This window comes from Gordionus sp. m RMFG-2023, chromosome 3, assembly GCF_954871325.1.
Source record: "Gordionus sp. m RMFG-2023 chromosome 3, tfGorSpeb1-WG-v2, whole genome shotgun sequence".
Taxonomy (NCBI): domain Eukaryota; kingdom Metazoa; phylum Nematomorpha; class Gordioida; order Chordodea; family Parachordodidae; genus Gordionus; species Gordionus sp. m RMFG-2023.
This window is the reverse complement of record NC_088777.1, coordinates 39,987,262-40,005,373: the sequence shown is the minus strand read 5'-3', so window position 1 is coordinate 40,005,373 and position 18,112 is coordinate 39,987,262.

Sequence of the window (18,112 nt, the reverse complement as noted above, 5' to 3'; positions counted from 1 at the left end):
TGAGTTCATTTCAAGGGTAGTTCTTTATTATTTTGTCTACCAGTAACTCTAGAATGGGTAAGACGTTTGTTTAATCGTCATTATTTTCTTTGCTTATCATTAATAATAGATTCATCATGTTTTGTAGCAATGTGAGGGATTAGGGTTAGCCTAGACAAATAAAGAAATCAGGCAAAAATATAAATAAACTATTGTTGAAATTAAACAAACATTAAAATAATGTAAACCAGTAGATAGGTCAATATTAGATGCATATTTCTAGTAGTTGGAGGGCTATCATCAAAAAAAATTTTTGGGGGACTTATCAAGCCTATAATGATATTCTAAAGGTTTATTACCGAGTTGATAAATATATATTTTAATAGTAGGGTAAGAATTAGAAATTTATATTTAGTAAGAAAAAAAAGGTGTTATTAAAAATATGTATATAAGAAAGAAATAAGTAATAGTGATATAGGTAATAGAAGTAGACTAAAAGGAAAAAATTGGTAATTTGAGAAAAATTTTTAGATTAAATTGAGAAAAATTAAGATTTGGTATTTGAAAAAGATAGCAGACGATTTGATAAATTGATAGAAGAGAAGGGAAAAAGCTGACAATTTAGTTTAAGGTTAAAAAATAACATGATGAATGTAATGTTATTAAGGTTAATTAATTGTAAGGTAATTAAAAAATAAGACTAAAAAAGGGGGGGGGGAAGAAGGTATAAATTATTATATTATAAAAATTAAAGGAATTGATAAGGATTTGAGAAGTAGTGGTTAATAAATAATAGAGATAGGAAGAAAAGAATGAGATAATAAAATTTAGTGATAAATAAATTCACAAATAAATTCACTAAGGGAGGGGAAAAAATAAAGTAAGAGTTATCTATAAGGATGGGAGATTATAAGTAGGTTAGGATAAGAATATTTAAATATACTTGGTTATCTTCTTATTTATTGGTTATGAAAGAAAAACATGAGTATAAAAAATTGTGATGTAAGTACTGACAAAAATTGTGAGTATGTTCAAAATAAATATATAAGTTGAGTATCTTGTAGAGGAAAATTACATTGTGTAATTGATGACATTGAAATTTGAATTATTTTTTTATTCACATCATTTATTTCATTCATATTCAGAAAGTTGAGGGAATATTGTTTTTATCAATTTAACATCATCCATTTTTCCGCAGACGATTTTTCCAGTCCAAAAATATTTCCATCTGTTTGTATAAAATAAATAAATAAAATCAACAAATAAAAAAAATAAATACGTACCGATGACATGACGTAGTGAGGACATCGGAAAATTATAATATAGATAATTTAGGTATATAAATTGATTTATACTACAACAATGCGTTTATCGATTTTACATAAAATCCATTTAAGGCTGGACCTCTACCGTATTTTGAATTGCAAATCAAAAAGCAATTACATTTAAAAAAAAATATGCTAAGATATTTTGATTCCAGTTAAAAGACTCCGTATTTAGATATAATTGATTTTTTAATTTACAGCTAGCCTAATATTGTATGAATAAACCATTATATTTTATAAAGGGCCTTTGTTGTGTGTAAAAAACTAATTAGATTAATTAAAACTCATTTTTTCTCAAAATCTTTCTGAACCTATAACTGATAAAATCGTAATCACATCATAAATCCTATTAATCATGATTATAATATTTTTCAAACAGCTTTTAAAATAAAGTAGGGGTAATATTATTAAACACCTTCCCAAAGGTTGCACCAATCTGATATTACAATTCAACTAAACCAATGATTTTAATAACATCAAATTATGGGATAATTTGTTAAAATTTTCTCTAGCGATGTAACTCGAAATTTCTCTGAAATGTAATATGAAGAAAGCTTGGACGTTTGTAAGAAATGAACTTATTGAATACATTTGGGTGTGCAGCTCATGAACTTAATTTTCCTTTAAAGCATATGACAAATAAAATAATTACAATTCAAATGTTATTAAGCAAGCCAAAAGTATTATAAAATATATACCCAACAATAAAAACAATGATTTCTTCCTTATCGAGGTTATAAGATGATAGTTTTCGCTTAAAAAATTGGTTTAGTCTTTTTAGAGTTGGCCCAAAATCTATTAAAAATGGAGCTATTTATCACCACTACTTGGTAGTGAAACCCACTTTATAAGAAGCGGCGGCTACTTATAAAAATTTATATTAAAATATTCAAAATAAAATAAGGATAAAAGGTTTTAAGGATAAAAGGTATTCAAATGTAACACTTTTGAATGAATTATATTTTGATAGGGGAATTGACATTGATCCCCTCGATAAAATTTACGACAATACATACCTTGGTCTAGTGAATTCTTATTCCTTAGGCAGAATATACAGTTAAATATTTTTGTAATATTGTTCCTTTTTAGGAACACAATTGTGTTTTTCTTTGATATGTAAATTTTATTTTTTAGGTATATAAATTACAATAAATAAAATTTTAGAAATATAAATACAATTTTGGTAAGTAAAAAAATATATATTATTAAAAGTAAAATATGAATATAACTTACATAGTTAGGAGAGACCGGGGCAAAGCCATTGAATGGGTAACAGTTAATGCAAATAACTTTTAACTCTTGAGCATAAAAACCTTAATTTTATGTGATGTGTTTTTTTTCAGAAAAATTATATCTCTTCCACATCGCGATTTAGTACGTAGGTTCGATTATTCAAAAATATAAAAGTTCACCCCAGTGCAACAATTTTGTTCACTCCTAGTTGATACTTAAAAATGATAGAGAGCTAGCCTTTGTTTCATTTTGTAACTTAGAGATTTGACTACAAATAATAATCTATATTTATGATTCAAAATTTTATGATAAAAATACAAAATACCAATCACTTCACCCCTGTCTCCCCTACCAATTGTATCCATGCACAATAAAAATCACAGATGATTTATTTAGCCTAATTGGTAATGGCATATAAATGACAGATTATTCACGAAAATTAGACCAAATTTATATGTTTATATTATTTTAAAATAATTCATATCAAGTAACAAAATTAATAGCGAAAACAAATACAACGAGTTATCTATCGTTAGCTAAAGAAAAATGTTCACAATATTCATATATCCAGAAAAGACATTATCAAACGCCATGGAAATAAAACATAAAGATAACATTATTTTATTTCTTAAATAAAAAAAAAAATTTTAAAGTAAGTCTTGATTAACTGAGCAACTGTCTAATCTAGGTCTATGTCTGTAAAAGTGGAATTTTACCTAGTATTTTGTAACCAATTCTATATAATAGAGGAATATCAACTATATGTCTACTTACTTTTTATAAATAAATTTCTTATACTTGTTTGGAATAAATTATTATGCTTTTATATTAATGTATATAAAAGTAATTTATAATATTTTATATCTTGTTATGTGTATCGTATTAGCGTGGAGTCATTTTGTAAAATAAGCAGTATTCTGTGATTAATATTCTTTTTTCCGCATTCATTCTTTTAATTTTTATTTGTGATTAATATTTTTTGTTTTTTTTGCGCATTCATTCTTGTGATATATTATTAAAAAAATTGCTATTTTTAAATTAAAAAAATTGCTATTTTTAAATTAAAAAAATTGCTATTTTTAAATTAAAAAAATTATTTTTTTTTGTTTATTATTATGCATTAATTAAATAGATATTTATATATAGAAAAAAAAAGAATTTATATTATTATTAATTTTTTTTTATATTTTGAAAAAAAGTAAAAATAGAAATGAAGATTATTAGGATTTTTTTTATATTTTGGAAAAAAAATAGAAATAAAATATTGTTTCAAAGGAAAGAAAAATATAAGTACCAATATAATAAGCAGAAAAAAAGAAAAGGTGAAACTTTATTAGTGGTGGCCAAGACGAGTCTCGAACCAGCGACCTTCGCGTTATCAGCACGACGCTCGTATTATTATCAGGTTTCTGACCCAGAAATTAATCAAAGGCCATAAGGGCAGGTTTGCATTAGAGCAAATTCCAGAGATTAATAAAAGGCCATAAGGGCAGGTTTGCATTAGAGCAAATTCCAGAGATTATAAAAGGCCATAAGGGCAGGTTTGCATTAGAGCAAATTCCAGAGATTAATCAAAGGCCATAAGGGCAGGTTTGCATTAGAGCAAATTCCAGAGATTAATCAAAGGCCATAAGGGCAGGTTTGCATTAGAGCAAATTCCAGAGATTAATCAAAGGCCATAAGGGCAGGTTTGCATTAGAGCAAATTCCAGGGATTAATCAGAGCAGATTCGAGGGATTTAGTACACAAATAGAGGCGAGTTACACGGAAGTGCGTCAAAATTTTTACGTGTACAATTCTATTAGACGAATTTACCCAAATTTTTATTGAAAAGCCAGTTACACGGAAGTGCTGCCCAAATTTTTACGCATATAAATCAATTGGACGTAATTCGTAGTGAAAAGGTTAATTTATATTTTTAAATATGTGGATGTATATGTGCATCATTGGCTTATTTACGTTACTTCTTACTTGTTGACATTGCAAGTAACCAAGATTTTTATTTTGAAATTAATTATAAATTTTTTATAACGTTGAGATAAAGAGTTTAAAATTTGTTAAATACTGGGAGATACAATACAATATTTTTGGTGCGTTGGTTATACTATTAATATGGGTATGTAGTTTAGTTTGGGGCAGGAGAATGAGAAGAAGTCGCAGCGTAAGATTAAAAGGACAAACATTAACCATTGAGGGACATAATGGAGAGGACGATATGATGGGTAAAGTAACCTGGTTACCTGTTCAGGAGTTAATTAAGGGGTGGAAGGAGAGTGATATAAATAAAGATTTATATAATTTGGATAAACATAATTTCGAGGACAATCAAGAGCTACGACCGTATAGAAAGTCTAGAGAAAATTCTCGTGGGAGAAGGTTGGAGATAAGACAGGATTTTAAATCGCAAAAAAAGAGGAGTAATGAGTTGTTATAATTGTGGTAAGCTAGGTCATATGCTCAAAATATTTTGGTTGTGGGAAGTTGGGACATATAGCTCCTTATTGTCCAGGTAAGCAAGAGAGATAAGATGTGCGGGTTGTGGTCGGGTTGGGCATAATAAAGAGGAGTGCAATACGAGCAATTATGACAATAAAAGCGGTTTTCCCAAGAGAGAAATGGGTATGAATGCTTCGAATGTGACGATTGAATGGGAGAAAGGGGAAGGAGTTCAAGCCGTAAATATTCAAAAAGGAGGGGAGAGAAGGGTGGAATGTTTTCGATGCCTTGAAAAAGGACATTTGGCGATGGACTGTAAATATTTGTGACTATATAATAGCGAAAAATCTGCGAGTCAGGTCGAGACGAGAGGGTCGAAAGAAACGAAAGAGAAGTCTTATCGGAGAAAAACAAATAAAGAGAGATGTGTAAATATGTTACAAGAGTGTCTAGTACATGATCCATGTCCAAGAGTGATGATAAATTTAGGAGGGAGAATGGTTCCCATGTTGTTTGATACGGGAGCAGCTATTTCAGTAATTGAATATAACGGATATCAGAGTATTTGGCCCGGTGAAGCGATAGAGAATGAGGGGTTGGGGATAAGACAATTCGATGAGACCTTGTTGGCGGTGATGGGTAGAATAGAGATTGTCGCAACATTGGAGGGAAGGGTTGAAATATTAGATTTATGGATTATCAATCGGAATATAGAAGCGGTTGAATTGGTGCATGGTATAGTTTTTTTAAGTATATTCATGGTGGGGTATATTTATACCAATAACGAGTGAGGAATACGCTGTTATGATGTTGAAGAGAATGTGTTGCCCGGAATTGAGACCATGTTTAATGTGAAAACCAGAGGAAATAATTCAAGGAGCGAAATAGGGAAAATCAATTCCAGGAGCGAAACAGATCCAAATAATCCAAGGAGCGGTAATTTAAGGAGCGGAATAAGAAAGAATAACTTTAGGAGCGAAACGAGGAGTGATAATGCAAGGAGCGATAATTGTGGGAGCGAAACAAATCGACATAATTCAAGGAGCTATAAATTAAGAGCGGTGATGCGAGGAGCGATAATTTAAGGAGCGAAATAAGGAGAAACAAATATAGGAGCGATAATTTGAGGAGCGGAACCAAAGAAGATAATAAAAGCGGAACCCGGGAGGATAATGCAAGAAACAAAATGGGAAGAAGCAATTATCGAAATGAAGTAGGGGAAAGGAATTCTAGTAGAGAAATAAGGGAGAATAAAGTTAATAGGAAGATATATAAAAATTACCCGGGGCAAGTTAGACCTGTTAAGGAGGGTCATGATATTAGGAGAAGGGAGGAGAAAGAAGAAATTGGGAAAGGGGAGGTAGGATGGCAGCAAGAAAAGCAGAGAGTGGTGCCTGCGAAGATGTCAGAAAATCGGAAAGTAATTGAGTACAGGACAGCGCCCAGTGAAGAAGAATTGATAACTAATGGGGAGGAGGGAAGAAAATTGGCTATGATCCAAGTGCAAGAAGGAGTTCGAAAATTAGTGCAAAGTTATCAGGAAATTTTTAACGAAGACTTAGGATGCCTCAAGATTATGAAGTAGACATTAAATTAAAAGATGGTTGTGTTCCAAAATTTTGTGCGTTACGACGAATTCCGTTTGAGTGGAGAAAAGACGTGGAACTGGAATTGGATCAGTGGGTACAAAGAGGAATTGTTTGTCCGGTAGAATACAAAGTGGGCAACTCCACTGATGCCTGTGAAGAAAGTCAATGGAAAACTTTGTTTATGAGCTGATTTTCGAGTCACGTTAAATCCCTGAGTTGTGGAGGTCAAATATCCGTTGCCTAGGATTGAAAAAATATTAGCCAATTTAAAGGGAAGCGTTTATTTTTCTAAGGTTGTTTTTTCGAATGCTTATCTACAATTACGTGTAAGACCGGAGATTAAGATATTAACTATTACCACGCCTAAGGGATTGTTCGCGTTCTGTAGATTACCATTTGGACTTAGTGTTTCGGCTCCTATTTTTCAACGTACCATGGCAGCCGTTTTCCAAGGAATGGACGGGGTATTTTATTATATGGATGATGTGTTGGTGACGGGTAAGACATCAACATGAGAGGAGATTGGACGAAGTATTTCGACGAATCAAAGAAAAAGGATTGAGGGTCAGCGCGGAGAAAAGTGTGGTGGGGGTTACTGGAGTAACATATTTGGGGCATAAGATCACGGGAAATGAGGTATGGCCTTTGGACCGAAATATGACAGGAATTAATAATATGATAAGACCTAATAATAAAGCTGAGGTACAGGCCTTTTTGGGAATGGTAAATATCATAGGTCCGTGGAAAGCTTTGCTCAAATAGCAGCGTCGTTATATCACTTGTTAAAGAAAGGAAAAAAGTTTGAGTGGACGGGTGAACAAGAGGAGTGATTCAAAGAATTGAAATGTAGAATAGGAAAAGAACCTGTGTTGGTATGTTTTAATAATAAATTGGAAGTCATATTAGCGGTGGAGGCTTCTAATAAAGGTGTAAGAGGAGCAGGGCCGTAGCCACGGGGGGAGGGGGGCGGCCCCCCAAAAAAATCTTTGGCCCCAAAAATTTTTCTGCCCCCCCCCCAAATTTGAAATTTTTTTTTAGAATTGATTATTTTTATATTTTTAATATAAATTTTGAATATTTATTCAAAAATATTCGAAAAACATGTCTATTTAGAATTGATTATTTTTATATTTTTAAAATAAATTTTGAATATTTATTCTACAAACATGTCTAGTTTGTAAATTTTTTTCTATCCTGTTTTATTTTTATTTTTACCCAATATTAAATTATCATTCATTCATTTTTTTTTCATTTTTTTTGTTGTGTATAACATTCTCTATAGGTATCACATTTATATTATAATATATAACCAGTTATTTTATTTTACAACGTTTATTTTAAAATTATGAAGAAACAATCAGTTATTAACTCTTATTTTAAGTTAAAGTTAAACAAATGTCAAGCAACATCACCTCTACAAACATCTAGTAATACTACATCAGAAATTTCAGAAACTGATTCTTCTCATAGTTAGTATAAATTTATATTATTATTTCATGACTTATATGATATTGATATAGGGTATTACCTATATATTATTATTTCATATATATTTATTTTATAAAAGATAAGAGACAGACATTTATTATTAATATTATCATTTTTGTATAATAATTTTAATTATTAAAATAAATATATTCACTCATATTTCAAGATATGAATGAAGCTAATAATCTAGAAAATAATCCTCACTACACTCAGGAGGAGGAAGATGGTAAATAGTTTAAAATTTAACCCAAATTTTTCTATTATATTTTTGACAATATCAATAGTAGTAGGAGATTATGGTGTTTCATTATTACATTTTGATTTTAAAACAAATAAAGACGAAGAAGAGACTCAATCATCTTCATCTAGCAGCTCAGTCTCTCATTGTCAAGAGTGTTGCGTTATTATAATTATATATTTTTGTAATCTAATTTTATTTTTATATTACATTTTATGAATTCAAATTTATCTTTTCAACTTAACTTTTTATTTTTGTAATTCAACTTATATTACTTATTATTTTGCGTAACCTTATTTATATAACTTTCGGTTTAACTTTACTTTTTTTATATTATTTTATTTTTTATATTTGTTTATATTCTAATTTATATTTTATAAAAACGTATAAATACTTTAAGAAAAGAAAAAGAAATTAGTCAATAGAGTTAATAAAATATATTTTTACTGACTCGAACCTCGCGCAATATCGTCACCAACCATATTCTTTGCATGGTGCCCTTTGGGTGGTGGACTAGAAAAAGATGACTACCTAATCTGCTGAGATGACCATCTAATCTATGACGATTGCTTAATCCATTGAGATGACTCTATTTATATGACTACCTATTGTGATGATTGCTTAATCCATTGAGATGACTCTATTTAGACTACCTATTGTGACGATTGTTTAATCCATTGAGATGACTCTATTTATATGACTACCTATTGTGTTGATTGCTTAACCTATGGAGATGACTACCTATTATGACTCTACCTTGTGCTTAACCATGGAGATGACTACCTATTATGACTACCTTATCTATTGTGATGTTATGACTACCTTATCTATTGTGACTACCTAAACTACTGAGATGACCAAGAATCAAACCTTAGTACGTTCTTTCATGCAAAAAGCTTCTTTCTTTATGGTGTCCCGGCTCTGGATGTTGGACTGGAATATAATAGCCAGCACCTAACCTAATGTGACAACCTAGGAAGAACTGATATGGAAGTTGAACGATAGGTTATGAATTCTATTTTGTGAGACCAATGATGGTTACTTATTATTCTAATCCACGTAAGAAGTATTATAAATTAAAATTTCATGCCAGGATAAAGGCATGTTATAAATTTTTAAAATTACTAAAATGTAAAATCATAATGGATAATATTGATATTTTTTGATTTCTTGAATGATGACCAATTGTTGTAAATTAACATAAACCTAAAGATGAATTCTTAAATATAATTAAAAATATTAAAAATCCTAAACACCTTAATTTTAAATATGTTAAAATGTAATTTTTAAATCACATGATTGATTCAAATAACCCTTATAAGTAATACTTAATATGATAAAAAGTTTTTGAAATTAAAAGCTTTGAAGACAAAAAGTTATGTAAAAAAACATTCATTTTAGAAAAATATATTTAAATTATGTGGTGAATTTTCAAAACATCTTATGAAGAATTTTTTTTTTTGAATTAAAATTAGGGTGTGAAATTTAAAATTTTATTTAAAGAGAGGGAAATGTGAATAATATATTATTTGCATATTTTAACCTGGGAGATAGAAAATAAACAAAAATTAATTAAACACTAAAACACGAAAAATTAAACGCTTATAAAATATGAAATGCTAAAAAATGTAAAACGCAAAAAATATAAAACGCTAAAAATATAAAACGCATAAAACGCTAAAAGTATAAAACGCTATGATTAACTTAAAAATAATATAATAATTATTATAATTTATCATTCCTTATTCTGGATTAAAATTTTATTCCTTATTCCATAAATTATCATTCCTTATTATATATTTTATTGTTCCGAAATTCAAAATGTTATTCGTGCATATTCATATATTTGATTTGATCAACTATTCCAAATTATATATTCCGATTTATTCCAAATTCCAATATTCGACTGGATTAATTATGAAATATGAGAAATACGATAAGGATATCAAGCTAACGATAACGTTCAACGATTTCATCAAACCTACGAGAACATTTGAGACTTATGCGCTAACCAAGAAGAAACCGAATACAATCGAAACGGGAAAAACTTCTAGAACAACAAACTCTCTATGACTTCTCCGATGAAATTATCAGAAGAGGGAGAATGTTGCGTTATTATAATTATATATTTTTGTAATCTAATTTTATTTTTATATTACATTTTATGAATTCAAATTTATCTTTTCAACTTAACTTTTTATTTTTGTAATTCAACTTATATTACTTATTATTTTGCGTAACCTTATTTATATAACTTTCGGTTTAACTTTACTTTTTTTATATTATTTTATTTTTTATATTTGTTTATATTCTAATTTATATTTTATAAAAACGTATAAATACTTTAAGAAAAGAAAAAGAAATTAGTCAATAGAGTTAATAAAATATATTTTTACTGACTCGAACCTCGCGCAATATCGTCACCAACCATATTCTTTGCAAAGAGGCAACTAGTAATTGATTTATAAATATAAAAATATTATATTTTTTTGTTAATCTTTAAAGATATAACGTTTATGACCTTTTTCTAGTTTTTAATACTGAATATCTATAATTTTACTGATCAACTTTACTGATAATCTTCATCAGGGTTGGGCACTACAGTATAGCAAATACTTGTATCTTAAATACAAGATAAATTTTGTGTTTGTTCATTTTCAGCAGGCCCTTCCTTGGCCCATCCTGATGACCATTATTATTTATGACCCTTTCCCTTATTACAATTTATTAATTATAATATTTTTAGTGTCAAAAAAGTCCTCTAATGGTTCAATTCAAATCCCAGGTGATTTTGGCCAGGATAAACCAAATCAAATTAAACAATTACGTGAAAAAAGATATCCATGGAAGGCAAAGATCATTTCAAAAATCATGGTATAGAGGCCGAGACTGGTTGGAGTATAATGTAGAAGCTGACGCTGCCTTTCGTTTTCCATGTAGGAAATACTTGTGTAATCCAAGTGATGAATTTGGACAAACGGGATTCAGAAATTGGAAAAATGCGTTAGCTGCCAAGAAGGGACTGCTATAACACGAGAGCTCAAAAGCTCTTTTAAATTCAATTACAATATTGTATGATAAAAATCAAAATATAAACAAAGGTACAGAAATAACTAAAATGTTGGGAGGTGATCAAATTAATCGTTATCACTATTATATTAAATCAATATTTGATTTGATGCTATTTCTTAGCATACAAGAGCTACCTTTCCGTGGGACTGGTTCAACAAATATTACGGATGCTGCAAAAGATGAGAACATAATTTATTCTTCTGGGCTATTTATAGCAATATTTTCCTACACCATCCAAAAAGACCCTGAATTAAATAAAATTATGAAATTTATACCCCAAAATGCCCAGTATACATCACCACAGATTCAAAACGAAGTAATATTCATTATGGCAAATATGGTGCTTGAACATATTTCAGACAAATATAATAAAAGCGAGATGCCCTTTTTTTGTCTTAAGGCTGATGAGACAAAAAATGCTTCAGGTTGTGAAAACCTGAGCATAATAATTCGTTATATTTTTTCTAGGGAAATCCAAGAAAATATAATAGGAATCATTAATTTAGAGTGTCTTTCTGCTGAAAGCATTACAGATTGCATTTTAAAGCAACTTGATCTAAATATTAATTCAGCTAATATAATAAGCCAGGCATATGATGGTGCAAACGTTATGTCTGGCCGAAATGGAGGAGTGCAAACACTTCTTCAAAAAAAAATTAATAAAAATGTTCCTTTTATACATTGCTACAACCACAAGTTGCATCTTGTGGTTCAAAATTGGTATAATAATATTGTTATTATTTCTAATATTTTTAATTTATCAAATGCATTGTATAATTTTTTCAGGCGTTTTAACGTATCCTGTAAATATACAGGCCACACCCTTAAGAGACTTTTAGACCAGAGGTGGCCTGGTCATTTGGAAACATCTCGCATTATTTATGAGAATTTTGAGGCTATTGGTGAAGTATTATTTTACTTTTCTAATAGAACTCTTAATTCAGAGGTTTCAATTCATGATTCAGTCGAAGCCTCTGGTCTTTTATCTCAATGTATTAATATAAATTACATTATATTAGCCATCGTAATTTATGAGATATTAATTACAATAGATCCACTAAATAAGTATCTACAATCAGTAGGTACTAATCTAGTGGATGCTAAAAATTGTATTGATTCTACTATCAATATATTAAAAAATAAAAGAAGTGATAATTCTTTTGCTTTGATTATGATTAAGGCTGAAAAACTTCTATCAAAATTTAATCTTACTCCCCAAAAATCATCACGGGTACGTAAAACGCCTAAAAATTTCCAAGATTTTTTAGTTGATAGCAAACTAGAATTCGATTGTGAAAAAGACTCCAATTGGAGTTCTTTAAAAAGGATATATTATGAAATTATAGATAACTTTGTGGATCGTTTTTTAGACCGATTTACAGAAGATGATTTTAATCTTTTTTCATCTTTTAATACATTGTCCCCCCTTGACCCTGATTATTTTTTATCAGATAAAATGGCCCCATTAAAATCCCTGTTAAACTTAAATATGGAAACACTGCATCATGAAATGAAGATAGCAAAAGGATTGCTAGCTTCGGAAGCTAAAGAAAATCATAATTTTGAAAATATCTTGCATATTATGTATAAAACAAAATATAATCATGCATTTAAAGAATTGTATAAATGCTACTCAGCAGCGATAATCATTGGGATATCAACGGCTTCTTGTGAGGCCTCGTTCTCTACATTAAAGTATTAATGGCGTATGAAAAAAGAATAACGCAGAATTTATCTTTTAGTTCATTTATATTAAAATTTAAAAATAAAAATCGCCGTATTCTATTATAGTAATATTTTGTTTTGTATATGCATATTATAGTATTATTTTGTTTTGTATATTCATATTATAGTATTATTTTGTTACTAAATTTTTAATAAAAATAGGAAAAAATTTATATGAATGCGTAATTATTTGTTTGATTTTAAAAAAATAGTGCCCCCCCCCCAAGTAAGCACTTGGCCCCCCTAAGTGAAAATTCCTGGCTACGACCCTGAGGAGGAGCCTTGTTACATGATATTGATGAAGTTGAAAGGCCTGTATTATTTTTCTCAAGGATATTTAGGGCAGCGTAGACCAGATATTCAGTGATTGAGCAAGAAGCATTTGGCCTTTATTTTCGGCCTAACTAAGTGTCGCGAATATTTAATTGGACGCAGATTTGTTATTTACACGGACCATAAGCCGCTTGTACATTCAAAAAGGACAATAAAGAGTTAATGCTATCCCCCCGGTTACAAAGATGGTTACTGCTAGTGAGAAGTTTTGACATCCAAGTGAAATATCGCAGAGGGAGAGAAAATTATTTGCCAGATGTTTCGTCCAGATGCGGAGCAGGGGAAGATTTCAGGGAAAAAGAGCAAGAGGAAAGGGAAGAAGAAAGGGAGCAGGGATTGATTAGGACTATGGTTGGAATATCTAGAGGCGGGCCGGTAACGTGGGAGGAAATTAAAAGGATTACTTTGAAAGATCGAGAATTGAGGCGGATCAAAGCGTATCTTAAGGGCAGCGTCTACATGACAGAATTTTCACTGGATGTAAACCCCCTTCAAAAACCTTTGCCTACCCCCCCCCCCCCCTAAAAAATTCATTTGGCGGCGGTGTCTCTTTATCATTATGTTGACCTATTTATTTATTGATACTATTTTCAAAGAATTTATAGAGGATAACTTAAATTAATCTATCTCTACTACCAACTATCAATATTTTGTGAATATAAAGAATTTATTTTTTAGATAATAAATTCAATTAAAACCTCCATTATTTACAATGAATTAATTATTATGGTATTATGAGCTTGCTAAAATATCTAAACTTTTAAATTACAGTTTATTTGGAAAACAATGTGTATGATTGTTTGCAATCTATAGATTTGGTCGATGAATTGTAGTATAATAATACTATACTAAAAGTATTAATTTTTACAGAAATAAATTTTATCCTATTTCATCTCAAAATTTGATAGATAACCCCCCAAAAAATTTATCCTACCCCCATTAAAGCAGATTACCCCCTACCCCCTTAAAAAATAGGACGCAAACTGTTCCTACCCCTCCCGCTCATTTAGACGCTGCTTAAGGGACGTAAAATGTGGCAAGATGGGGATAATACCTATAAATATATACAAAAGGAATTGGCCATAATAGATGAATGTTTGGTGCGAGGAAATAGGAGTGTTATACCGGAAAGATTAAGGGAAGCAGTAATGGCCATGATTCATGCGGGACATCAAGGAATGGAAAGAAACAATGGGGACGGGAGTATGTATATGAGTCTAGCTTGTGTTAAATGTAATTCTTGGGCTCCGATGCCTCGAAAAGATAAGGAAAGTGAATGGCCAAAGGCAACGCAGCCCTGGGAGCGCATCCATTTGGATGTCTTTAATAAAATATATCTATTGGTGGTGGATGCTTTTTCGAAATGGGTAGAATATGAGAAAGTACTACTCAAATTGTGATTAGAGTGTTGAAAAATTTATGGGCCAAATTTGGGGTCGCGATGATGATAGTCTCGGATGGGGGTCCTGCTTACATTATTAAGCAGTTCAGAGCCTTTTGCGTAGAAACGGGAGCGAAACATATTTTGGCGCCGCCTTATCATCCGAGTTCAAACGGAAAAGCAGAGAGGATGGTAGCTGTGGTCAAGAATTGGTTGAGAAAGTCAAAGGATGGAGGTGGGGAGATGTGGGTGGCAGTGGCGTATTATAACAACAGTAGAAAAGGAGAGGAGCCATCGCCGGCGAAGAAGTTTTTAGGACGGAGAACTAGAATTTGATTGGATTCGTTGAAACGGACAAGACAGGGAAAGAAGCTGTCTGAGGCCGGGAATGAATCGGATTTAAGGTAGAGCAAACATTTGAAAGTAATAAGAAATAGGAATCCGGAGTGATCGTGGAGAACATGGGACGAAAATTAAATCGAGTGAAATTCACCGACGGAAGAGAGGGAGTATGGCATCGGGATCAATTGAGGGCGTGGAACCTGAGAGGTTACGATCGGGAGTATACGATCGGGAGTATCAATAGGAGGATGTACTTGATCAAAAATTCAGGGTGGAAAAATATTCATTTTAGTATGGTGCGCAATATATCCGGGAAAAATTGAAGGGGACAGTGAAACCAGAGTTGTGGTAGCTCATTACCAAGGTGATTGATAATAATAATAAAAATAGCCCAATACCAAGGTGATTGATAATAATAATAAAAATAGCTCAATACCAAGGTGATTTATAATAATAATAAAAATATCGGGGTGATTGATAATAATAATAAGGGAATCAACCATATAATGGTTGATGGGGCAAAATAGTTAATGGATTGTACAAACGATAAATGAAGCCAGGTTGAACTAGGATAATTTCTACAGGAAATCGATAATAATGACACGCAAAGGGAGGAAACTCAAGAAACTAACCACCGTATAAATTCGTGAAAACACCATAAAGGGACGATAAATATGCCGGGTGAGAGGTGAAAGGCGAAGGGTTTTCAATTAGTGGGAGCGTGTTATGTGTATCGTGTTAGCGTGGACTCATTTGTATAATAAGCAGTTTATTCTGTGATTTAATTTTTTTTTTGATGTTGTTTGCGCATTCAATCTTTTAATTTTTATTTGTGATTAATATTTTTTGATTTTTTTTTGCGCATTCATTCTTTTAATTTTTATTTGTGATCAATATTTTTTGTTTTTTTTGCGCATTCATTCTTGTGATATATTATTTAAAAAATTGCTATTTTTAAATTAAAAAAATTATTTAAATAGATATTTATATATAGAAAAAAAAAGAATTTTTATTATTATTAGTTTTTTATTTATATTTTGAAAAAAAGGAAAAATAGAAATAAGGATTATTAGGATTTTTTTTATAATTTGAAAAAAAATAGAAATAAAATATTGTTATAAAGGAAAGAAAAATATAAGCACCAATATAATAAGTAAAAAAGAAAAAAAAAAGGCGAAACTTTATTATATCTAATAAAAATATATTTCATATTTGTTCCAGACTTATTATTTTTATTAAAAATATCCTCCTATAATGTAAAAATATGTTATGTCTATATATAGACTAAGATAACCCGGCCGAAGGCCTGGCAAATACGGGCCAGAGATGCGCCCAAAATGAAGTCTGAGTATTTTATTTATTTTTTATTTAGATAGAGACTGCCATATTTGGTCATAATATATATTTAAAAAATAGTAATTTTCGGAAATGGTCTGTGGTTTAAATATATTATGACCAATGCCAGTCTCTATCCAAATAAAATAAACAAAATACCAATTGGCTCGGTACTGCGTCAGTAGTATCTATCATAGATTTCATCATGAAAATAAGAATTTATTTTTTTATCGAATTCGGTTAGTTTTTAGAAAACACTTTTTATGTTGACATGGCGATAAACATTAATCATATAGGGTGGATTTAAGTTTAAATTATTTTTAAGCTATTTATACCGTACCACCTTATAAAAGTGGATGTAAAGCTTTAAAGTATATAATTAGTCTAATGGTAACTCTTATTAAAAATTATAAAAAAATTATTAATAATCACGTATAACCATTTTTTTGCCTATTTATAAAAATTATCAGCGATGGATACATAAATACAAGATGATTGTAGGAGATAGTACATATTTCGGGACGTAATTTTGATGGGGATGCCATAATAGTGTAATAAAATAAGTAATAACATTTATTTTAGTATTTTCTTCCCATTTTATACAAAGGACAGAAAAAAATATTATTTCAAGCGCTTTTTATGCCAGACCGATGAATAAATACTTAGTAAAAATAAATAAAATAATAATAGCTAGAAATATTATCGACCACAAAAAAAAATGACTAATATATAAACAAAGGTTTTAGAGCTATTAAATATAAATAAAGCAAATATAACATGATCTAGAGAGGGTAATTATCTACATCTATTGAAATTTGCCTATCCAATTGTATATCTATACATGGCAAATTAATTTTAATAGTTCTTAATTATTATTTAAAAGGATTGGGATATAAGAGTTGTAAAAAACACCTTTGATACCTTATTTCGAGTCTTTCACCTTTGGCTAGATCCACATCCATGAACTATTCAAGGACAGAGGATATAAATTTTAGATTATTCCATCTTAAAATTTCAAATTTGAATTAAAATCACGAGTTATGGCTCAACATTCTTTTCTCATTACCATATGGATTCAGCAAATGTTACACTGATGATGACAATATGGCGCCGCATCCTTTACATTGCAATCGTAATCCAGATCGGCAAACTCAGCATTCAAGGTGCAATCAAGTCATATCTCTTGACTTAGGTCAGCTCGATTTACAATCTCATTGGAGCTTTCTGATCATTTCAGGTAAGCATCCTTATGGAATCAGACGAATTCCATGGTCACAAGGAAAGTGCATAGGAATTCACCTTCCAATTTTAAAAAGGAAGCTCTGAACAGAGATCAAAATAGTCAAATAACAGTGTTGATTCTTCTAAATAACATTCATACCAATCACTTGCTCCACTATAGCAACCTGGTTAAAAAATTCTAGAGTTCTTTATCCAAATCAGAAAAAATTCTGGGGAGCCCTTGAGAGCTTTTACTTAAGGCAGAGAATCATAACTTAGGCTAATTATGCTTGTTTTATTAATTTGATCTCTCCTAATTAGTGCTTTTAAAAAGTCAGATTTGTGGCGGATTTTTAGCAACACTACATCTAATAATTAGGGTTTTTCTCCTCCTAATGACATTCCACCTCTTATC